General features: G+C 38.6%; 1 long non-coding RNA gene across 1 annotated transcript; it reads right to left on the bottom strand.

Annotated features, from left to right (window-relative positions):
- Nucleotides 1-1,044: 1,044 nt before the first annotated feature.
- Nucleotides 1,045-4,372, bottom strand: LOC139080015 (uncharacterized). The gene is made up of 2 exons (XR_011534121.1): nucleotides 4,159-4,372; nucleotides 1,045-2,727 (listed from the first exon to the last, which is right to left on the bottom strand). It is a non-coding gene; the product is annotated as an uncharacterized lncRNA (long non-coding RNA).
- Between the last annotated feature and the right edge of the window lie 14,921 nt (nucleotides 4,373-19,293).

Genomic DNA, 19,293 nt, shown 5'->3' with positions numbered 1-19,293 from the left:
CTCACCTCTTTTTTCTTTCATCCATCCTTCCTCCCCTCTCCTCTCTTCTACTCTCCTTCCTTGCTTTCTTCTTTTCACAAGTATTTATTGATTGCTTATTATGTGTCAGGAATGTTTTTATGTGGTATAAATACAGTGGTGAACATAACAGACAAATTCCTACTCTGATGGAACTTATCTAAATCACCAAACGAATACATAGTATGTTAAAGAGTAATAGAAGCCACAGAGGAAAATAAAGCAACAAGATGGGATTGCTTGGGTGGGATGCTCATGGTGAAGGTGATGAGAAATGGTGAGATTCTAGATGAGTTTTGAAGAAGAACCTGTAGGACTTGCTAATGGTTTGGATATGTGGTGTGAAAGAAAGAAAGGAGTTAGGTTTGGTGCCAAGGTTTAGCTAGCTGTGTTGGACGGTGTGACCAGACATAACTTAAGATGAGAAATGGGATAAGGAATACATTTTGGCTTTGGGTACAGAGTGACCTTGGAGTTGACTTAATTAATGTAGTACTCTGACACATTTCTGAGTCTTATGAGGGTGAAATCTGTACTGCTCTCTGGTCTCTGGAGTGTACTCACAGGAGAGGTACCTGGGGTTGAGGGAGTAGCTTCAGGAAAGGAGAAGCAGGACTCTCCTGCTAAACTGTGGATATCTTCCTCCCAAGAGGAGTGTCACATCACTGGCTGACCAAAGTCTAATGTTTAAGTCCACTGGGGGAGAACAAAAAGCTGAGGAAAGTTAGGGAGAGTCCTTTTTCCTAACTGCTTATATTTCCTTTCATGTTGAGGGTATTCAGTGAACGCTTGGCCTCTCTACTCCTTTACTCTGAGTGACTTATTTGATGGATACATTTGGGAAGACCCAACTGGGCGGGCTCACCTTTGCCCTTTTTCCTCTGGAGTCTGAGCAGCTCACAGGGACTAGGTTCTTTGTCCTGCTTTGTCATGCCTGGCTGGGTAGTGTAGGTGAGGAAGACATTTCCTCTTTCCAAATGTGGGTTTCTCTGGCCGGAGAACGAATTAAATTCACATGAGACAGAATAGCAAGAGAAAATTAAACAAAGCTTTATGAGGAACCATGGCCCAGGGCCTTTCTTCCCGAAGGAAGAAAGGGCACTGAAGAAGTGGGCTGCACATAGTGGTTATATACCCCCAAACAGGGTGTTTCACATGTGATTGAAATGTCCCTCCCACAATAGTCACAAGATTGCCCTGTCGGCACAGTGCTTGATGGACACAGCAGGTAGTGGTCTGCTATCTCGGTGGGCGTAGGAGGAGGCAAGTCTATTGTCTGGAGCTGGGCGGTCACAGGTGAGTGCAGCAATCAGTTCCTTCCCTAAGGAAAGATGCTTAATCCTTAAAGAAATGCCAACGTTGGGAGGGGGAGGGAAGTCAGTTACAGGAGGTTACCAGAGAAGCACAATAAAATGCAGATTTTAAGTCCTTGCCTTTGGTATTGAGTGAGAGTTTTTAGAGAGAAGGTCATCTCCTTTCTTCTTCCTGGTACAGAGAGGGAGGCGCCTTTACAGATAGAGATTTACCTTACAAATGTAAATGTGTCCTAACAAAGGGCAAGTTCCATTCCTCAGAGCCTCCTTCCCTGTCCCAGTTTATCAAAAGCAATCAGCCTCAAATAATCCTGATGCCAATGAGACATATCTTGGGGTGGCCAATTCCAGGTCCATGCCTGGCTGAGTAGCTTGGGCAATTCTGGGTTGAGTGCAACAAAGCCCATTTGACTCTCACGGTAAGAGATATCCTCTGGCTTAGTCTTTATTAATTATGAAAGTGATCTTCAGGCCTCTGTCTGCCACTCCTGGATTTTATATTTCAGTATATTCAGAACCCTGGTGAGGAAGAGGAGTACTATTGATTGAGTCCCCTAGAGAACCAAGCAGCCATAATAGTCACCCCGCCGCCTTCTGTTTCGTAGCAGTTTACAGAACATATTCTCACGTGTAATCTCATCTATGGATCCCATTCTGCAGGTGAAGGAATTGAAGTTTATAGGAGTTAAATGACATGACCAGACTCATATTACCAAAAGAAGCAGTGAGCTCCTCTATCCAGGTCTCCTTACTACTAAGCATGTTTTTTTCTTATGTCCACAACTACTTCATCTATACATTAAGGATAAATTTTCTTGGGGTCTTTGGGGTAGTGCCTACATCCATCAAAGTTTGAGCAGCAGCATAGGGAACCTCTGTCAAACTGTGGAAATAGAAAACTTGCCACTAGATATTTTATTAGTTAAAACCTTGCACATTCGTTCATTCATCTCTCATTTGAAATATGTCAAATTTTTCATTTGTGTCTGAAACATATTCAGATACATTTTCCTTGTGAGTTGCCCTTCATGGAGTTTTTTTTTAAGTGCTGAATTTTGGTATTAATTTTATGATGTTTGTTATCTGGTGATATTTGTGACTCAACCAGGAAATGAATAATAACATCCCAAAATTGTTGAAGAATTTCTGTAGCAGCTGCTTTCTACCAAGTACTTTTTAATTCCTCCATCTTGGCAAAATACAGCATCTATTAATTATTGCAAAATTTTAAAAGTTTCCAGCTTCACAGTGGAAACTGTGTTGTGCTTATTTTCACGTGAAGGAAAATCTAACATGGTGAGTACCCAGGAGAGTGATTATGGACAGAGAAGAGTACAATATGAAATGGCACTGGAACGTTTCCATGTGGCAGTAAACTCTTGTCTCCAGCCAAGACCTATCAACACAGATAGAAGGATGTGAATTAGCTGTTGAGGCTGTGCATTTACTATTAAGAGCAACTGTGCAATCTAGTTTTCAAGACCTGTGCTACCCAAGCAATTTTTCTACATTACATAATGTTATCATTTAAATATTGTCATTCAAATGTGAAGACCAGCTGTGCCTATCAGGACACAGCTGTCGGGTTGAGGTGTAGATAAGCCATCTGGTGCTTGGTTCTGGGTGGTTAAATTCCAGCCGGGGATTTAACTTCATATCCAGCTGTGATAAAGTAAATTGAAGGCTGCATATTATTCCTCAGAAATCACTCCTTTGGGATATTCCTCAGAAATAAATTTTAACCAGAGGTGTCATTGATTGGTTCTCCATGTTCAATTATAGCATTTGCAGAAATAAAACCAAACCAAACAATTGTTCGGCCATTTCATTTTCTTTGTATGAAATAAAACCAAATAGTTAAAGAGAGGGAAGCTTTTCAGTCCTCTTCAAATTATTTGTGTACAGGGACAATCTGTAGTGTAACTGCCTGGCTTCACTCATCTCTCTGAACCATGAGAAGAAAAATCAGGCGATTGGTAAAGGCTGAGTAAGACAGCAGAGGTGGCAATTAGCCTGGTTGCCAGAATCATTCTGTCTGTAGGTACGTGAAAGAGGAGAAAGCAGCAGAATGGTTCACAGTAGTCGTCGCTGTGCTCAGAAACATCCCTTTCTCAATTCCAAATGTTTTCAAGGAAATGCCGCCTTGACCTTTTGTATGTGTGGTTAATTGTGGAGTGCTGAGGAGGAAAAATACCATGAAAACTGGACCACTCCGTTGTCTTCAGGCCTGTCTGTGTTTAACCATCTATATCATGGAACTAATCTCTGTCACTTTCTAACATCTTTAAAGGAGCAGACTTTTACTATAACTTCTTGCAATATTTTACTTAGTGAATGCTCTATATTAATTTTTATCTCAAGCAAATCACATTAGTATATATTAATTACTGAGTGGGATAGAGTTATGGTATATATTAATGTATGTTAGGTGTCAAATAATTTAGCTGATACAGAGGTAAAATGGTTTCCTCTTTCTTTAAAACTAATTCACTTAATTCTATCCTGTGGCTTCTGATTGGATAAAACATTTTTTATTTCTAGATGGAACTTTCTTCTAGGAGCCACAATTGCTAATTTAAACACAAAGGAAAGTAAATGTGGGTGTGTGTAGAGAAACTGTTTAGTAAAGACACTTTATTTTCTTTTCAAAGTGTTTAGAAAAAATCTTGTAGGCAGAATATGTGAGTAACCAGAACACAGAGGTAAGCATAGTGATGCAAACTTCAAATGCTTATCTATTACTCAGGGTTCTCCAGAGAAAAAGAACCAATGGGAGGGCAGTAGATGGATAGATATAAGAGAAGCTTTATTATAGGAATTGGCTCACCTGGTTGTGGAGGCCGACAATTCCCACAATCTACTGTCTGCACGCTGGAGGCCCAGGAAAGCCAGTGGAATAATTCAGTCCTCGTCTGAAGGTCTGAGAACCAGGAGCTCAGATGTCAGAGGCCGGGAGGAGGTGGACATCCTAGCTCAGGAAGAGAGAATTTGCTCTTCCTCTGCCTTTTTGTTCTATTTAGGCCCTCAGGAGATTGGATGATACTGCCCCACACAGGTGAGGGGGAGCTCTTACCCTACTGACTCAAATGCTAATCTCTTCCTGAAACACCCTCGCAGACACACCCAGAATTGCTGTTCTCCCAGGATCCGGGCCTCCCTTAGGCCAGTCAGGTTGACCACAGCATTAACTACCACAGAGGAGTTCAAGTTTGGTGGTTTATTTTCCTTTTGATTCTCAATGCAGAAGTCCTTAAGAAACACTTTTGATTTTAAGAATATGAGTTTAAGTTCACCACTTGTTTCTAAATATCTGAGAAGTCTAAGACAAACCGGTGAAAGTGTATGATTACAATTCATTTATAATCCCTTTTGTGTATGTTTGTTGGGGAAAGAGAATTTAAACAGAAAAGATTTTTAGGATTGATATCAGGATTATGTATTCCTTAGTGATTTCTCCAAAATATATGTTTAAAAACCCTACTCATCCTTTGAATACAAGATAAAGAAGTCCATCCCTTGAATTCTGCAGGTGCCCGTAATCTGTACCCCAAGCCCAGGACTGAGTGGGGCTGATGGCAGCGATTGAAGTGGCTCCATGGAGCATGCAGGGGCAGGCTTGAGGTCACAGAAATCACAGGGCAACATGAGAAACAGCAAGGAGAAAACAAAGATGTTTGCAAAGATTCTAAATTTATAAATATTCGAAACAGTACTTCACCTCTTATCAGATTTAAACTGTAGACAGTTGTTAAATTTTAAACACACTTTCTTTTCATTGTGAATACTTTAAAAAGTAATTTTATTACATGCTTTTGAAACTCAGTGCAGGCAAATGAACAACTGAAAATTACTGCTACGTGGTGCTACAAGTTTCATTATCTGACTTAGAGAAATTAATTTTGCCAAAGTCACCATGCTTCCTAAAAGACTTCCAATGATGGCAAATGTCCCTTCTTCTTTACAACAAAGAAATGATAGGCTGGTGGGAAAAGTGTAAGGAAAACTAATTTTCAGTGACTTTGGCTGTTCACTTTGTGTGAATTATTTCTCTTGAAAATGGGAGTTGAGTAAGAATCTCCTGAATTAGTGAATTTTAAAAGTACTTGAAATGATTATGGATATTTTTATAATCCCTATATTATATTGTGAAACTATCAGGGGACAAATGGGGTATGGTGGCAATTATGCAAGTAAATCTGATGTTTCTATGAAGGCACAGGTTGTGGAGTCAGACCTTCTATGATAGAGAAGAGATTTGTTGTTTTTGTTTTGGTGAGGAAGATTGGCCCTGAGCTGACATCTGTTGCCAATCTTCCTCTTTTTGCTTGAGGAAGATTGTCTCTGACCTAACATCGGTGCCAGTCTTCCTCTATTTTATATATAGGAGGCTGCCACAGCATGGCTTGATGAGTGGTGTGTAGGTCCATGCCCCAGATCTAAACCTGGGAACCCAGGCCACCAAAACGGAGCATGCAAACTTAACCACTACACTACTGGGCCAGCTCCTATTGTTGTTGTTTTGAATTTGTCCTGACTGGGACCTGAGTTTTGGTTTCCAATTTGAGAAGGTACTAGAAGCTGTGATATTGATAGTGCTTAAATATGTCAATGTTATGTACACAACAATGACCATGATAATGAACAGCTACCATTTATTGTATACTTACTGTGGGCCCAGCACTGTTTAAGTATTTCATGTGTTAATTTATTGAATCCTCTCAACACTATTATTATCCACTCTATAGAGGCAAGGAAATGAGACTCAGAGAGGTTAAGTAACTTCCCCAAATTCTCATAGCTATTAAATGGTACAGCCAGAATACAAATTCATAACATCTGATTCCAGAAACCACATCCCTTTATGGTACATTATCTTGCCTCCAAACTATTATTTTTTGTTATCTGATTGTGATCTCATAAACAACCAGGACTCACAATGCACAAACACACATAACATACACATGTGTGCATTCTTTTCCCCTTAAACAGCCAACCAAAGACATGATTATGTTTAGAATATGTTTAAAATGCTAGATTAATAGTTACCTAGTTAATTTCCTTTAAGTCAAAGCCTTCCATATTTTGCAAAGAATTTGAGGAGAGCAATTCGGAAAATGATCAATTGAAAGATGACAATCATTCAGTTAATGAAATGAGTATTGGCGTTCAGAGAACAGAAGTGCCTTTGATTTGAGGGAGATTACCTAAATTGTACTCAAATATATTTAAAACAATTCACGAAGAGTGAAGGACAAAGTTTCCACATCCTTATATACCGTGAAGACAGGGCAAGAGGAAATGAATTATGCTCACATAAAGGCAGATCTGGTTTAGACATAAACAAATCTTTCAGGATTATGTGAAATAGACCTAAGTCATAGAGACTCACTTGGTACTGCTCATCACAACTCATGCACCTATTGGGTGGTAACTGGATCGCTAAAATTCCTTCCACCTCTATGATTCTGTTGAACTTGCCAACGGCGGTGCCATGTTGCCCTACCCTGAAAACTGATACAACTAGATTATAAGGGCAGTAATACATATAAACATATATGCTAAAGGTGACTACATAATCATTGGGAAAATACAAGAAAAACAGTCTTATTACCATTCTGTAAGAGCTCAATGGCGGTTTTACAATGCATTTTGATTCCTTATATAATACCTTAGATGAACTCAATTAAATTCTAACCAAATATGGGTTGGTTAATCATGGATTAACCTATTTGTGGTTAGAAGCCTCTAGCCAAGTGCATAGTTTAGGTTAAGAAAAAACACATATTCTTCCTAGAAAGATTGTAATCACCAAAATTACAATAAAATAGAAGACATAATCTCCTCTGAAGGAAAGATTTTAAGCTAAAATTTTAACACACAAAATATATACAATCACTTCATTACTAGTTGTTTTGGAAGAGGAGCAAAAGAAAATTTTCTTTGGGGCAAAAACTTAATTATCTTAAATAGTTACTTTGCATTTATACAAATGATGAATTTTAGGAAGCATTAATCTTAGAAGTGCTGATCTATGTACTACTAACTCTCTAATCATCATATTACTATTATCTGAACTTTCCATCCTTAGGAAACCTACACCATTGGTAGAATGGGGCTCAAGGAGCATAAGGGATTACTTCTTCATCGTTTTGCTTATTTTTTAAAAATACACAACACTATGATCAACTTTTTTGAATCTGTGTTCTGTTAGGTTATAATCTCATAGGTACATAACTTGTTTGATCTTGCTAAACTTCTTTTAAAAGTTCTCATCACAGAATAAATTCAATAATTTATTCTAGGTCCCCATAAAATTTCATCCCATCTTCCAAAGTTCTTCATCCCTTTTAACAGGTTTGGTGACATTTTCAAGGTCAGTAATTATTGAGGATAAATTGGAAGAAAATCTGGTTAAGATGAAGTCTAAAGGATTAGGTTATTTAAATATGAGGCATTTCTTGACAATGGAGGTTATTAGCTATTAGAATAGAAATTACCCTTTTTGGTCTGTTGGTTATAAACATTCTCATTTATCTGACATGAAGTAAATGTAGTAATTTCAGAAGACTGGAGAATGGAATAAATGACCTTAAAAACTCATTCCAAGAATATAGTTATGAAATATATGATATGGGGCACAAAGTGATTAAATGGTAACTATCTGAGCCACTATTCCCAGAGTAGAAGAGATTGTTTAATGGTGACAAATAGGAAGCGTCATAACATACTTGAGTCTGCCCAGTGAAAGAGTTGCAGGTGACTCTTCTGATCAGAGTGACTTTAAAACCCCACGCCTCCCACCTTAATACCCAGAAAAACGCAGTCCCTTTGAGAAATTATAGACATTCAGGACTCAAGATTGGAAATACAGAGCTGAAGCACCCTACAGCCCTGCAGTCATAGCCGGAGCCTAACTAGAAGAGGAGATCTTTCCTATTTATTAGTTGATATAGATCATGCTTCAAAAATATATTGGAGCAAGTGCCAGCAAAGGCTAAGACTTATTAATAAGGGAACTTAAATACTTCTTCCTGGTGTCTTGGTGCTTAAGAAGCACAGCAGAGTGGTCAGACTACGTACCCTGGAGTCAGTCTACATGGGTTCAAACCCACTCTATAAACTTCATAGTTATGCAGAACTATGTATTGCTAATTGTAGACAGTTTTTATTTCTGAATGTGAATTCCATATTCTTCAGTGGATTCTCTTATCACTTTTATACAAGGTAGAGTAGATGTTTGGACAGGGCACACAGTTCTATCATAGTAGCTGAAGTCTCTTCTGAATAGTCCAAGTATCCATTCTGATAAACTAGTACTGATGAATCAAATTAAATAATTTGAATATCACTCCTGGGCCTAAGTATTATTGTATACATACTTGTATTTGGTTGTGCACATAGCCTGTGATGAGATATCTTCAGAAAAACCTGTATGTGGAATCAAAACTCTGTCATTTTCTTTGTAAGTAATTTTTCTTCTAATGAGAACTTGGTTACTCCTATATTATGACCATTATTATTATTTTCAATTTATTTACTTTTATTGAGGTGCATAAGTTATACTATATCTGTATCTATAGTTACCTCTCTGTTTCTATAGAAGATATTTAAGTATGTCATATATGTGTGTGTGTATCTATAAATGCACAGATATTAGGCATATAGTGATGAATTTTTACATATAAAAGTGCATCCATGTCACCACCACCTGGATCAAGGTATAGAACGTTTCCGACAGCTGTCCTCAGTCAGTTTCCACTCTCTTCCAAAAATAAGCCCTATTGTGACTTCTATCACTGTAGAATAGTTTGCCTGTTCTTGAACTTTATGTAAGCGAAGACATTCAGTTTGTATTCTTTTGTGTCTGGCTTCTTTTTTTCAACACTATGTGAGATTCATCTACGTCATTGCATGGAGCCATAGTTCTTTCTTTTTCATTGGTGTGTAACACACTGTTCTACAGTTTATTTATCCATTGTAGTGTTAATTGATGGCATTGTTTCTAGTTTGGGGCTAGCTGCAACTAACATGCCTATGTACGTTCTCTGGTAGATGTTAGCACTCGTTTCTCCAGAGTGTGTTCCCATGACTCATTGCTCTTAAGCAAGGTATGCCAAATAGGGTAGCTTGTTTTCCTCTTTGTTTTTGTTTTTGCTGAGAGCGAGTCACCCTGAGCTAACATCTGCTGCCAGTCTTCCTCTTTTTTGTTTGTGGGCTGCTGCCACAGCATGGCCACTGACAGACGAGTAGTACAGGTCCATGCCTGGGAACTGAACCCAGCTGGCCAAAGTGGAGCATGCTGAACTTAACCACTAGGCCACCAGGGCTGGCCCCAAATAAAGTAGTTTTGTCCGTTTCACAGATATCTGTATATCTGCCTGAAGGGAGATTTTTGTTAGAAAATCATCTGCTTAAAGCCTCTTTGTTTAGGAATTCTGTTTCCTTGCTCAGATGATATGTTGCTTTGGCTCCCCCAATAAAGGTCTCTGTCTTACCAAGAAAGCAAAACCAAATTGTAGAGAGATCTCGTGATAAGACTTCAATAAGATTTAAGCATCATGGTCTAACAGGATTATGCCATAGGCAGATTGTAAAAAACTAATTTTACCATAAGTCTACTCTCTCAGCCCAAATTCTCTGCCCCAGAAAAGACAAACAGTAATACAAACAGTTCAGAATATCTCTGTCATTACCTGCAGCAATTTCCAACCCTTTCCTACAAAAAGCATAAGAAGCATGTAAAACTTCTCTGTCACATGGCACCCTGATTGCTGGGAGAGCAACACCAGCTCTGCTCTGGGCCTCAGGACCCTTACTTCCTGGCAGAGGAAGCAAAAAGCAGTGTGAATTATGTCTGCATATGCTTAGGAATGGCATTTGACAAAGCATGATGAGCTGGAAGCATTTTTCTTTGGCCTCGGTCTCAAAATTGATCTAGCTCAAAGTGTAGAAGACCCCAAAACCTGACTCAGCAAGTGGCATCCTTCTTCCAATTGCTCAGACTAAAGACCTAGTATTCATCCTTGATTTTCTTTCCTCAAACCCATCTTGAATCCATTAGCAAGCCTGTTTACTCTTTTTTGTTTTGTTTTATTTTATTTATTTTTTTATTGAAGTATAATTGTCATACAACATTATATTAGTTTCATGTGTACAACATAATGATTTGATATTGATACTGAGCAAGGGCTTGATCTGCTCACTGCACGATAAAAGGCCAAGCAGGCGGTCGTAGAGAAAGAACTTTAATAAGCAATAAGCTAACATATCGGAAGATGGTGGACTATCATCCTAAAAAAACCATCTCGAAGGGAACTGATTTGGAAACGATTTACATAAGGGAAACGGGGTTGGGGAGTGGGCTCAGGAGTGTCGATGGATGAACGCAGGACATTGGGTGCCTCTCCATGATGAGGATTATTTTAGACTGGTTACTTTTAAAAACGGCAGATGGGAAGGAGGCTCTGAGGAATAGAATTTACTTACCCTTTGTTAAGAGACATTTACATTGTAAAGGAAATCTCCATCTGTAAAGGTGTCTTCCTCTGTACCAGGAAGAAGGGGGGATGACCTTATCTGTAGAAACTCTTAATCAATGCCAAAGGCAAGGACTTAAATCTGCATTTGTTTACTTTACTTGTATGGTAATCTCCCATGATCAACTCCCCCTCCACCCCCAGCATCCTCCTTTGTCTTTAGCTGAAAATAATATTTAAGATGGAGGCTTCATCCATTTACTTAATCTGGTTTGATTCTTACCTAAAAATTATAGGACCACTCAATAACCAGACCCCACCTGCACTGGTACCATTTTAACAACTTTTTTTTACATATTCTTTCCTTTGTCTTGTAAAGAGATAACTCACATACCTATGCCTTAAATTTACTCCTACCCTCAACCCATGGTTGCAGCAGCTCTTTACTGCCCATGGGTCCTGTCCCCATGCTATTCCACACTATTCTCTAAATAAAAGAGCACTACTGCCAGACCTTGAGAGTCCAAGCAATCTTTGTTTCGACTCCTCTGATCACCAACCCCACATCATCTGTCGCGGATCTGCTGAATGCAACATTCCTGAGGAATCTCAGAAAATCTCGGTTCCTTCTTTATCTGGGACAGAAGGAACAGTTTGGGCAGAGGACATAAATTTTCTGCTAACAAGTTATTCTATTTACCAATTACAGATTAGCTTGCCTACATGCAGTTCTAAGCGTTTTTCCAAAGCACATTGTGAGAAGAAGACGGCGAGGGGAGCATGTGGCCTTGGGGGCTGAAGTTCTAAGGATCCTCTGCACAGGGGTGACTGTCTTTCCTATTTCTTATGATGTGTGAAGCTCACAATCGGTCATTTTAGCTTCCAGTGTTCCTGCATGATGCTTAGTCAGGCGGAGGGCTGTCTGCAAGCTACTCTCTTCTCAGTAGTCCTCCTGCTGTTCTGCAGGGCGAGCTCAGAAACTTTGGTTACTTTGTTTCCCATGTTAACTTTGTGGGTACAGGCACAGTTTCATCCTAATCCAGGGAAACTTTAACTCCTTCTTCCTCAGTTTTAATATTTGTATGTATTGCAAAATGATCACTGCAACAAGTCTAGTTAACATCCGTCACCATACATAGTTACAGAATTTCTTTTTCCTGTGGTGAGAAATTTTAAGATCTGCTCTCTTAACAACTTTCAAATATGCAATCCAGTGTTATTAAATATAGTTAGTCACCATGCTGGACCTTACATTACCCTGACTTATTTATTTTATAACTGGAAGTTTGTGCCTTTTGATCCCCTCCACCCATTCCACCTCTGGCAACCACCAGTTTGTTTTCTGTATCTTTGAGCTTGGGTTTTGGGTTTTTTAGATTCCACATATAAGTGAGATCGTATGGTACTTGTCTGTCTTTGTTTGACTTATTTTACTTAGTATGATGCCCTCAAGGTTCATCAGTGTTGTTGTAAATGGCAAGATACAATTCTTTTATGTGAATCATATTCCATTTTGTATATATACCGCATTTTCTTTGTTAATTCATCTGTCAGCAAGTCCTACTGACTCTTAGTAAAACACTCCAAATGCAACCACTTCTACCATTTCTCTGTGTCAGTCTTGTCTATGCCATCACCATCTCTCCCCCGACTTGGACATAGCAGCCCATGAACAGGCATTTCTGCTTCCATACAGTATTGCTGACTTGTTTCTGCAGTCTACCTTCTCTACTGCAAATAGAATTATCTTTTGAAAATTTAAATTAGACAATGACACTCTGCTATTAAAAGACAGCAAAACAAGAAGCAAAACAAAACAAAACAACAAAAAAACCCAAAGCAAAAACTTCCTCTGACTTCTCCTTGCACTTAGACCAAAATCCGTTTTGGCCAAAAAGGCTCTAGATTCTCCATCTTGACTGCCCCTTGAGAATCACCTGGACAGTTTACAGATACTGGCTTGGCGGGGCACATGGCATTTCACAGCTCCCCAGCAGGTTCTGATGTTCGCTCAAGATTGAAAACCACTTCTCTAGGGTTCCTTCTACGGCTCTCTTCCTCTCTCTCTCCATTTCTACTCCAATTGCCTTCTTGCTGTTTTTTGAACATACTAAGCTCACATCTGACCCCAAACATGGATCACTCTTTCCTCAGATCTTTGGATGATCTATTCTTCCACACATTTAGATCTCTGCTCAAATATTAACTTTACAGAAACATTTTCCTTGACCAACGTAGTTAACCAACCTACACAACCACTCTCTGTAAGTAACCAATGTAATCACTGTCTATTTCTTTACTCTGTATTTTTAGCATTTATGTGAAATTATCTTACTTTTTTCTTATCCTGTTTATTGTCACTCTTCCTTACAAAAATGTAAGCTTCTTGAAGGTGAACATTTTGTCTTTCTTACTCATGAAAACATCTTCAGCCTGCCATATAGTATGCCTGACACTAATTCTCTAATTGAGTAAATAAAAGGATTAATCAAGATTCTGGGATCAAGAGTTGCTACAGCTAGCTTAAGGAATTCTTGCTTTGGAAGGCTTTTGTTGTTCTATTTGCAGCCCTAAACTTTCCTCCTGGAAATAGTCTAAAACACTTTTGCTTTTATTTGCTTAACTATGTTGCTGTGTTTTTCTGTTGCTCTTCCTTCCTGAGACACAGATCATCTGGTTGGACTCTGAGTGACCTGGCTGGCACAGGGCTAGCATGCTTTGCTCTATCCCTCTCTAGTGGAGAGGTGGAATGCACCATTTCTCCTAGGAGAATGGTACAAGAGGTAGACGCTGCCCACTATGCTGAAGGTCAATCATCTCTCTCTCTCTCTCTCTCTCTCTCTCACGTGTTGCCTTTTCACCTTTTGATATGAAAACATTGCTCTTCTCCCTTCCTGATGCAGTGGGATACATCTCCATATAGGGGACTTAAGCAATAGACATAGACCTGCCACACATCTGCATTCCCATGGCTTAGGTCTGGGGTCCTAGTTACTCACAAAAAGGTCCAAGATGGCTACATTCCAGCTCCAAGGCAGATGCTGCAAGTCTTTCTCCTGAGTTAGAACTTGAATGAGAGCCCTCTGGGGTCACATAGCTTGTGAGGAGATGAGCTAAAGTTTGAATTTGTTGTTTGACCCCAAGAACAGTGCACTCTATAGTTTACAATGCTGCTATAAAGTATACTGAGAGAGTGAGAGAGCTGAGAGAAACTTGGAGAAACTGTCAAACTAAGATGTAGAAAGAATAAAAAGCAGAGTGAGAAATTTTACTTTGGGTTGGTACACAGAAACCAGTCTGGCTATTTTAAGCAGAAAGGGATTTGCTCTAGTGAATTATGTGCTGGTAAGAACACAGATGTGATTATGATGACAAAAATAGTGGGAACAATAATTTTTTTAAAAATTGAAAGTGGTGAGGAAAATCAAAGATATCCTGAGTGTACATGGGCTAAACCCTTTTTCAGTAAGAATGATCCTGAAACACAAAATGTGAATTATGCAACAGATGAACAACAGTAACAGGAATATGATTGAGACAGAAAAAACAACAAAAGCAGCAAAAATCTTTGTACATCTTTCAAAGAAACTCAACATTAAATGAGTTCATTAATATAAAGTTCTTAGGACAGTTTCTGCATGTAGGGAGCGGTCAGTAAGTGCTAGCCAGAAGAAACCAGAGACTTTGTACGTCATGTAGAAGGAGCCAGCTAACAAAACTTATTGCAAGCTGCAGGTAGCTCACTATTTTCAAAACCCATTCTATTCTTCCTTTGTTGCAGTAAGTGGCAAGGCAGCTGGCTGTGGGGGACACCAGATTCAATATTTGCTAAGGCGATTGTAAACACATCTGAAAAGGGTTAAGGTGGGTGGTCTCTGCCTCAACAGATTCTCTCTTTGTTTTTCCTCCATCAGATGCTTTTTTTTTAATTACAAAAATAATATACACATTATGTCAAATCAAACAGAAATGTATAAATAGAAAATTGAGAAATGCACCTAACTCAATTTGCCTAATTCTTTTAACAAATGTTAATGACTTTCTGTCAATCAACACATTTTTAACTCAGATAATATTTGTTTATTTTGGGAAAAAGTTACAAAATAGAAACCAGGAGGAGAATAGCATGCTTTCAAAAGGAGGTCATTTCAGAGGATTATTGGTGGAAACACGAAGACAGTAAGCTTAAACCCTTTATGGATTTATTAACAAAAGAACTTGGAACAACGAAGTTACCTTTTTGATATTTTGTCATTTAATTCTAAAAATAAATTCTGATTGGTATTATTCTGAAAAAAAAAAGAATGCTTATTAAGCAAGACTGTGAGCTCCTCAAGGATTAGTATTATCACAAAACATAAGAAAGAACCTCACACGTGATGAGCATTTTCTAAGTGTTAAATTAAAATAGAAAAAAGGAACATCTAAACCCCTTTAAAATGCCAAGCTGCTTCTTCATAATGTCAATAGAGTTCTCATTTTATCTATAATAAATATTATTTTCCCCCACTATCATCATTAAAATAATGTATAAAATGTGTTTAATTTTTTCGTTTCATGTACTTTTATTTAATTATGACTATTGCACCATTTTGGAAAAGTCCTATGCATTTAAGAGTTTAATATGTTTTCTATTTTATTTTGTGATGATTGAGTGTTTTTTAAAATATATGTCACAAATCTTCAATATTCCATTATACAATAGTTTAAATAGACTTTTTACTAGCTTGCAGACCCTCCGCACCGCTTACATCAGTGTTCCTGAAAGAAAAGGAATTACGAAGTCCAAAGAAAACCATGTTTAGAATTCTACACCTGTTTATAACTTAGGGACTGCCTGTAATGTTTCATTTTAGGGTTTTAATTCATAGTACCAGACAAATATGAAATATACATTAATGGCACAGAAAGAAAAGGAGACATATGCTTTAGGTACCTCTGAAAAACATCTAAACAATCCTGTGCAGATGGCGACGTTTTCTTCCTGCTCCTCCCAAGGGAGAGGTCTGCCACAGTCTTTCTCAGTAACTGGCTTTGTTCCAAACTAATCTAGCTCAAGCTGTACCTAACAAATCTACATTACACCTGCGTTTCTCCTCTTGCTCTCCTCTCCTCCCTTCTAGGAGAACTCTACTCCTTGCTGTTTATCAAGAAATCAAGGCCCAGGGGCCCACCCCGTGGCCGAGTGGTCAAGTTTATGCCCGCTACTTCAGCGGCCCAGGGGTTCGCCCGTTCGTGATCCTGGGCGTGGACATGACACCGCTCATCAGGCTGTGCTGAGGTGGCATCAGCACAACCAGAAAGACCTACAACTAGAATATACAACTATGTACTGAGGGGCTTTGGGGAGAAGAAGAAGAAGAAAGAAGATTGGCAACAGATGTAGCCCAGGTGCCAATCTTTAAAAAAAAATGAACTTCACAAAAGGAGATTCTATAAAAAAAAAAGAAAGAAATCAAGGCCCCATAATAGGGGGCTGGGCTATAGTGATTGAAATGTGGTCTCTATCCTGCTCAATATGAGGCAGATGATTTAACAAATAATGACCAAATCCACAGCTCAACCAATTGGCTTTTAATGAGATTCTTGCATATTTATGTTTTAGTTTGTGTAAGGAATATGATTCTTGTGCATCATTAACTATGGAACGGTTAAGGAAGAGAAAATGGGAAGTGAGAGCTTAAAAATATATAAGGTTAACTGAAATTTCAGATTCTTCTGCAATTAAGGCAATTCTAACTCATTTTGGTGACAATAAAACATACTTTAGATTTGCATTAGTTATGGTTTAGAGGAGCAGGTTTTTAAATTCTGGTTAGTTCTGATTTTGCTAAAGATACCAATGACTCAGAAAAAATTTCATTTTCATTTGGATGTAGTTAGTTTCTTTAGTATAAATTTGAAAGAAAGTGCAGGACTCTCTAAAGCTGGATCTTTCTTCTTGCTTTCCTTTCTAAAAGAGAGATGGTCACTGACAAGAGCTAAAGCCTCGTGATCTGAAAAAGAGAGCTGTAATTAAAGAACATCGTTCTCTTGTCCTGAAAGAAAAGAAAGCCATATCTTTAAATATAATCTTATGTTGCTGGTTGAGAGGTTATAATAAAGATTGGTATGTTACTAATACTTTTTTTTTTTTTGAGAATGATTAGCCCTGAGCTAACATCTGCCGCCAATCCTCCTCTTTTTGCTGAGGAAGACTGGCCCTGAGCTAACATCCATGCCCATCTTCCTCTACTTTATACGTGGGACGCCTACCACAGCATGGCTTTTCTTCAAGCAGTGACATGTCTGCACCCGGGATCCGAACTGCCGAGAATTGGAAAGTGCGAACTTAACTGCTATGCTACTGGGCCAGCCCTGCTAATACCTTTTTTATACATTAAAAAAATAAAACTGATGGATCGTGGTTATGAAACACTACTGAATACATCAAGAATGTGTATTTTTATGGGCTGCTGAATTTTCTAGTGAATGCCACAAGACACATAAATATGCTTCTCATTAAATTAATTCATTTAGAGAGTAAAAGATCTCATCAGCCAATTGTTATTAGTTTTCCCATGACCTTATTTATTACTATAATTTTTTTTTAGCTTTATAAAGTAGGAATTTCTTCTCAGTGTTTGGCAACAGTGCTATGAGTTAATACGTACAAAAGGTGGCAATTAAGTAGTTTATAGTGATGCTAATAGTAAACAGTGATACTGCCTGAGTCAAATTCGAACTTTGCCATTTACTTGCTCTGTGCCTTTGAGCAAGTTCTTTGACTTTGTTTCCTCTTCTGTAAAATATCTCTGGTATACATGTGTAAATTGGCAATAAAAATAATAGCTTTTTCTGGGGCTGGCCCAGTGTTGTAGTGGTTAAGTTCACACACTCCACTTTGGCAGCCCGCAGTTCACCAGTTCAGATCCCAGGTGCTGTCCTATACACCACTTACCCAGCCATGCTGTGGCAGACGTCCCACATATAAAATAAAAGAAGATGGGCACGGATGTTAGCTCAGGGCCAGTCTTCCTCAGCAAAAAGAGGAGGATTGGCAGTAGTTAGCTCAGGGCTAATCTTCCTCACAAAATAAATAAATATCTGGAGAGTGTCGGGTCGGGGAATCGCTTCTGGTGGGGAAAGGAAAGAGAATGGAGGAGGAGGTATTTGATTTAGGCCTGGAAAGATAGTGGGGTTTTAAGCAAGATTTTGCAAAGAGAAACTGTTCTTGCCTTTTTAACCCAAAGTTTATCTTTTTTCATTCTCCAATTTAATAAGTAGAACAAGTTTTTTGTTGTTGTTGTTTTGGTGGAAAGCATGTAGACTTTGGGGCCATCAGATTCAACACAGTCAGGGAGTGGTTGGATGACCGTGGAAACTCAGTCTCTGGGCCTCTGTAGGTGAACGTGACATCCACTTGACTGGACTGAAGATCAAATGCATAAAACACCCAAGGTCCCGGGCCTAGCACCTTGTGACATCTCAATAAAGGCTATTCTTTTCCCCTTTGAGCCCAGTGTTTTAATGTACAGTTTATTTAGCCTGTATTGGGGAACTGGACAAAATTTCCTTGAGGCATGAGATTCTATAAATAAGCACTTTATAATTATAGTCCCCTTCCTCCTGGAAGGATCTGTAAAAGGCAGACTTTTATTGGCATTGATACATAACCCAAATTTGTATAATCATAAAATGCAACAAGATAACTGTTGATATACAGAGCCTAAAGAGGGAAACCTGTTTGATTTGCAGGGGTTTTTTTTTTTAACCACTAAATTCTACAGAGAGCTTTTTAAAAAGAACGTACTTCAGTAGAGGTAACATCTAAGATTTTGCAAGTGATTGCATTTAGAGGAAAACATAATGTTTTTCTCCCAATTGACCTATTAAGAATTAGGTCACTGGGTATACTCTGTTCCCTGTAATTAGGCTTTGATAGCGTCTAATTGGACAGTTCAGTTCTTCTGTTAGATTCTTTTGCTCTTACTGTGTAAAAGTTTACCTCCACTCAGGAGGAAGAACACGGTTCCCCCGGAGCACAGCTGGAAGGCAGTACAAGTTGGGGAAAGAGAAGGAAACCGAGAACCAGCTGTTCCCAGCTGTGTAGGCTATCCTTGAAGGTGTAGAATTCACAGATATCCGAATAAAATTTTGGCATGGACATGGAGGAGAATTTCCATCTTTGGTACTGTTGGGTCTGGGTTTGGGGAGAGAAGAATTAAAGGAAAAAATCCACTATAAATGGAGAAGTCAGAACATAGTCTGATTTTGACTTTCACTAAGGTAAAGCCCTTTATAGTTATTCTATCCAGCCATATGCCTGAAATGTTTGAAATCATAAAATGGCAAAATTTATGATAGATGGTTATCATCTTGAATTAGCCTAAATAAGGATATTGTAATAGAGCAGATAATTGTATCTGAATAAATTACTCATTAATGACGTCTGCACAGCACAGCCGAGTGTCAGCAGTAATAGGTACCTCTCAGAAAGAGAATTG

The sequence above is a fragment of the Equus przewalskii genome, chromosome 28 (assembly GCF_037783145.1).
Source record: "Equus przewalskii isolate Varuska chromosome 28, EquPr2, whole genome shotgun sequence".
NCBI lineage: Eukaryota > Metazoa > Chordata > Mammalia > Perissodactyla > Equidae > Equus > Equus przewalskii.
This window is presented reverse-complemented; position numbering and strand designations above follow the sequence as displayed.